This window comes from Eleutherodactylus coqui, chromosome 8, assembly GCF_035609145.1.
Source record: "Eleutherodactylus coqui strain aEleCoq1 chromosome 8, aEleCoq1.hap1, whole genome shotgun sequence".
In the NCBI taxonomy this organism is placed as follows: Eukaryota; Metazoa; Chordata; class Amphibia; order Anura; family Eleutherodactylidae; genus Eleutherodactylus; species Eleutherodactylus coqui.
Genome location: NC_089844.1, coordinates 31,371,422 through 31,377,143, shown reverse-complemented (window position 1 = coordinate 31,377,143; position 5,722 = coordinate 31,371,422).

Genomic DNA, 5,722 nt, shown 5'->3' with positions numbered 1-5,722 from the left:
TGTGAGGTTGAAGCCAGGCCTGATGGCCCGGCCCCCCATGAAAAGGCTGGCCAAATCGACTAGGTGCCATAACCCGAAGCCATAGACCAATATCCTTTTGGTCCCACCGGATTGACGGCCTAACCGCCTTACGTTGCCTAAATTGTTCGTCATACCTTAACCAGGTTTGACCCCCGTAAACCCGATACGCCTCGCCTATTGAATCTAAATCGCAGAAGAGGCCGGAACAGTTCTCCGGCGCCTTCTCCCCTATCACGCTAGCCAAGATAGCGAACGCCTGCAACCAATTATTAAATGTTTGAGGAATTACACGCCATCTGCGTTTTTCTTCCTCCTCCTTCTTATACTCTGTCCTTTTGCCTTTGTCCAAATTAAATTTCTCCAAAGGCAAGAGGGAGAATATCTCTACAAATACGTCCTGCCATATCTTTTCCTTAGTTTCCTTCTTAAGGTGGGCCCCTAGTGGGCCCTCGAAACACACATATACCTCTCCTTTTGCCCTATCGTCCAACCGCACCGCTTCCCCATCTCTTTCCGTTTGCACGGCAACCGTCACCCCCGACGTCGATTCCTCTGCCCCCCCCCCCCCCCCGAGCTGCAACCCAGAGTACTTACCCTACTGGAGGGGGTTGCCATTGAAGTACTCCAGGCCGCCACCGGCGATGGCCCCGCGCCTGGCCCTCCCGTTCCACTTGCCTGCACTCCCCCAGTCGCCCCGGCGGGGGTTCCCATTAAGGAGCCCTCCCTACCAGACGACACACTGCATGGCGTGTTGAACGCCGATCCAGGCAAACCGACCGACCCCATGTCCTGCCTTCGCAAGAATTCCCACATACAACCTACCAGTGCCCTCAAATCACTATCCCCCCCATGTGCACCGGCAAAACCGACCGCACCACTACCTATTCCTGTATTTCCCCCGGCGGGCACAGATCTAGCAATAACATTTAAAGTGTTTTGTGTGGGTAACTCACCGGGATGCGCAGGTGCTGTGGGCCCACCAGCTGCCGATCCGTCTTCCCGGCGACTCGTCCTGGAGTCCATCCATGTTCCGCTTGGTCCATCCGATTCCTCCGCCGACTGCCGCCTCTCCGCTGCGCGCGCAGCCGCCCCGCTGGAACTCAAAAAACCGGCATTAGTGACATCCTCCGGACCAGCCTGATGCTGTCCCCCTCTTTCCACGATCACCTGCTCCTCCCCCCCCCCTGGTCCTCCGGCTAACCCCCCCACTGAGTCCACCCTGCTCACCTCCAGCAGCTCTGGACCCTCTGCTTACTCTTACCCCGGATCCTCCCGACGAACTGGGACAAGGGCGCTCCTCTCTGCTACCCTCACCGCTGGAGCGCCCCCCCCCCTCTAACTGCTCCTGGAGCCGACCGTGCAGCCGCAGGTCCCGGCCCCCTTCCAGCCCGGGTACCTGCGCTGCACGCTGCGCTACGCCGCCGGTTAGGATTCCTCCCAGCCCTGGCCCCCCCGCCTGGAGGTTCCACGGATGGGCTCCCTGTGTGGCGCCGGCGCACAGGCGCGTGCTCGGGGCTAAGCCTCTCCGGCGCACGCGCCCGACGCGGCCTCCTCTCCCTCTCTGGAACTGCCGCCGCTCCCCCCTCTCCCTCACTTGCCAGTCTCTCGAGCCACCCGATTCCTCGCTCAGCTGCCGCTGCCCGGATCCTCTCCATCAGCGCTTCCATTTCTCTCCCCGATACCGACTTCTTCAGGCTCTTCTTAATGGCTGCAACCTCCGGTCTTCTCACGAGTGGTCTACTTCCTCTGGTCTTCTCCCAAGCGGTCTTCTCTTCCGGTCTTCTCCCGAGCGGTCTTCTTCCTCCGGTCTTCTCCCGAGCGGTCTTCTTCCTCCGGTCTTCTCACGAGCGGTCTTCTTCCTCCGGTCTTCTCCCGAGCGGTCTTCTTCCTCCGGTCTTCTCACGAGCGGTCTTCTTCCTCCGGTCTTCTCCCGAGCGATCTTCTTCCTCCGGTCTTCAAGGTAAGGCTTCTGCTTCTTCTGTCTTCTCCCGAACGTCAGCTCCTCCCGTCCTTCTTCACCCGCTGCGCTTCTATTCTTCTTGTGCTGTTTTTTTTTTTCCTCTTCAGTCTTCACTCTTCTCCCCGTCCAGGCTCCAGGTCCGTCTTCTTCCTCTGCTGCTCCCGGAATTACTCCTCCCCCCTTCCTTCCCGCTCTTTCTATCCCATAATCGTTTGCTCCCCCTCATTACCCCCTCCCTTTTAACCTCCTCCTCACCTTATCATCTTTTAAATTATTAACCCTTTCCTCCCCGTTAACCCCGTCATGTTCGCCTTCACCTACAGCCCTGCGGGCCCCGGTTCCGGCCTCCCTATAGATTTTCCACAGTGGAATTAGATTCAGAAATCCCACAAAAATTACAATATAAACATTGCAGATGAAATTTTGGAGAGAAACTCCGTTTTACGCATCTGCATGTGTGAGCCCGGCCTAAGTGTTACATGCCTCTCTCCCTTTAACTTAATATAAGAACTTCATCTATGAATTCAATGCCTTGAATGTCCAATCAGTATCGCTCGGCACTCTTTAGATGGTGAACCTTGTAGAATCACTTTCCACAGCACTGAGGCCACAAGAAAGTTTTCTTTTTAAGCGTGGACTTCTGCAAACTGGACATAATCTATAAATCAGAGTATCTTGTGGAATTACAGCCCCGGGCAAATCAGCCTAAAGGCCCATTTAAACACAACGATAATCGCTCAAAAGATGTTGCTCAAGCGACTTTTGAGCGATCATCATTGTGTCATTTACAGCGCAAGATGATTGCTCAAGATGAGGGATCACCTTGCGCTGCCAGCGGAGGATGCAGAAGACAAGCGGGGTGTCCCCATTTGTCTTCTGCATACAGCTGTTTCCACGCTTCAGCGCCCGGCTGTTATATAGCCGAGTGCTGGGAGTGGAGGATGCAGAAGATTAGCGGAGTGTCCCCGCTTGTCTTCTGCATACAGCTGTTTCCCCGCTCTGAGCTCCGGCTGTTATACAGCCGAGCACTTGGAGCCCAGGATGCAGAATACAAGAGGGGCGTCTCGCTTGTCTTCTGCATCCTGCTGTTTTCTGCACGGAGCGCCGGCTGTTATACAGTCGAGCGCTCCATGCCAGATATGGAGAACAGAGCTGGACCGCTCTGTTCTTCATACTGAGCCTGTTATCAGGGAGCGAGATACAGCTGAAACAATAGTATCAGCTGTATCCCGCTGTGAATCCCTGATAAGGCTCATCGTCATCTTTTAGCACACTGAAAAATGATGATGAGTGACGGGATAACGAAAACTGCAGGATGTCAGTGCAGTTACACACAACGATTATCGCTCAAAAGATGGCTTTTGGGCGAATTTTGAGCGATATTCGTTGTGTCTAATAGGCCTTAATCCCTTAAGGACCAGGCTGTTTAAGGACCAGACACTTTTTAGGGATTTTACCCCTGTGGTGGTTTTACTGCCCTATTTTGTTTCTTTTAGCTACCAAGATTATTTTTGCTGTGTTTTTTTTCCGTGACATATAGGGCGATTTTTTAAATATCTTTTTCACTGACTTTTTTTCCTGTTTTCTTGGGGGGTAAAATGCTAAGTAAAATGATTTTTTTAACATTTATAGTTATTCTTTTTTATTTTGTATATTTACGCTAAAATAAAGTATGGGAACGGGTTTCTCTATTTATTTTGGACATTTTGATATATAATATGTATTGTTTTGGTTTACAGAGCGCATACGGCGACGGTTTTTATTGGCGTCGGGTTCGTGTTATTTTCTTTCTTATGTATATATTGTTGTTTTATTCTGTAATTTTGTTTTATTTGTGTATGTTATTATGTTTTTTACTATCTATGTCCCCCATAACATCATATAAGACCTCTGGGGGGCATTTTATTTGTATTTTTTTTGACACTTTCCCACTGTAGGTGGGGCATCCATAGGAGCCCCAGTTACAGGGGAAAACAGCCCTTGCAGTGACAATACTTATTGGCAGAGCTGTCCAGGGTCTAGTGTGACCCTCCAGCTCTGCTGTATCAGGGAACCCCTCCTGGCTTCTTCCCTGGGTTATCAGCTGTCACTAACAGCTGATAACCCGTCCTGCCTATAATTAATTGCAGAGCCAGGAGGCTTAAAGCACTGCCGTCATTTTACTATCGGCGGTGCTTTAAGCCCAGGACCATGCGCCGTAAATTTACTGTGCCTGGTCCTTAATGGGTTAAAGGGGTTGTCTCGCGAAAGCAAGTGGGGTTAAGCACTTCTGTATGGCCATATTAATGCACTTTGTAATATACATCGTGCATTAAATATGAGCCATACAGAAGTTATTCACTTACCTGCTCCATTGCTAGCGTCCCCGTTGCCATGGCTCCGTCTAACTTCTGTGTCTTCTTGCTTTTTTAGACGCGCTTGCGCAGATCTATCTTCTCCATTCGGCTCGTCTCGGCATCACCGGCATTTTGGCTCCGCCCCCTTGTACGCGTCATCGCGAAGCTCCGCCCCCGTCACATGTGCCGATTCCAGCCTCTGATTGGCTGGAATCGGCACATGTGACGGGGGCGGAGCTTCGCAATGACGCGTACAAGGGGGCGGAGCCAAAATGCCGGTGATGCTGAGACGAGCCGAATGGAGAAGATAGATCTGCGCAAGCGCGTCTAAAAAAGCAAGAAGACACCGAAGTTAGACGGAGCCATGGCAACGGGGACGCCAGCAATGGAGCAGGTAAGTGAATAACTTCTGTATGGCTCATATTTAATGCACGATGTATATTACAAAGTGCATTAATATGGCCATACAGAAGTGCTTAACCCCACTTGCTTTCGCGAGACAACCCCTTTAAGTATCAGCTTTTATGAACTGAGCATGCACAACAAAATGAAGGGAAAAAATATCAAAATCCTAGGGGGGACACACTTAGCATGCTCAGAAAGGCCAAAATACCTTTTTCCGAGCAGATTATATCATCACACATTGGGATTGGCCATGTATGAGGGAAGCACTCTATACAATTGGCTTAAGGGCTTGTCCTACATCGCTAGCTTTCTCTCCATTGGCCACTCAGCATGCAGTGTCTCTCACTGGTCAGTCAAATGGGAGAACCCCTCCCTCAGCCCTATACCCCTGAGGACGTCACTACGTTGGAGAAACATCTTGGGGGGGCAAAGAGTTCTGTGTTTCTTTTAGCTGAAACTTGCAGACCTGGTGATATTATTTAGGCAGAGTCATTAATGTGCAGCAGTGACCTGCGTGACATCTTATATAGCTACTAGCTATTTAGGAGAGCTATATAAAGCATAGTATATGGTATATTGCAGCAGCATTGAATGGTACTGTATATATTATAGGTAGTTTAATGCTCCCAGGTTTGCTAGGCAGGTATTTGTATATTTAATTCTTATAAAAGTTAGATTTCCATGAGGGTAGTCAACCGGGGGGGGTTCTTGCCCTTTGGGAAATTTTGGTGCTAATTCTTGTTAATAATAAGCCTGGTGAGACCCCCTGGAGCACTCTTTGTATACTTTATGGCCTTTGGAACCCATGTGACTTTGTTTTTGCTATTGATTGAGGCCCAGAGGCTGGGCGTTGAGTGTTTGTCTTAGCTCAGCCAGCCATTGAGGAGTAGGGAAGAAGTATATCCCCCCTCCCCCTCCCTTCTTTCATTCTGTTATCAATGACAAAAGGAAAAATGATAAATCACTGAAATCATTCTGCAATTTTGGGCTATGATGAGGT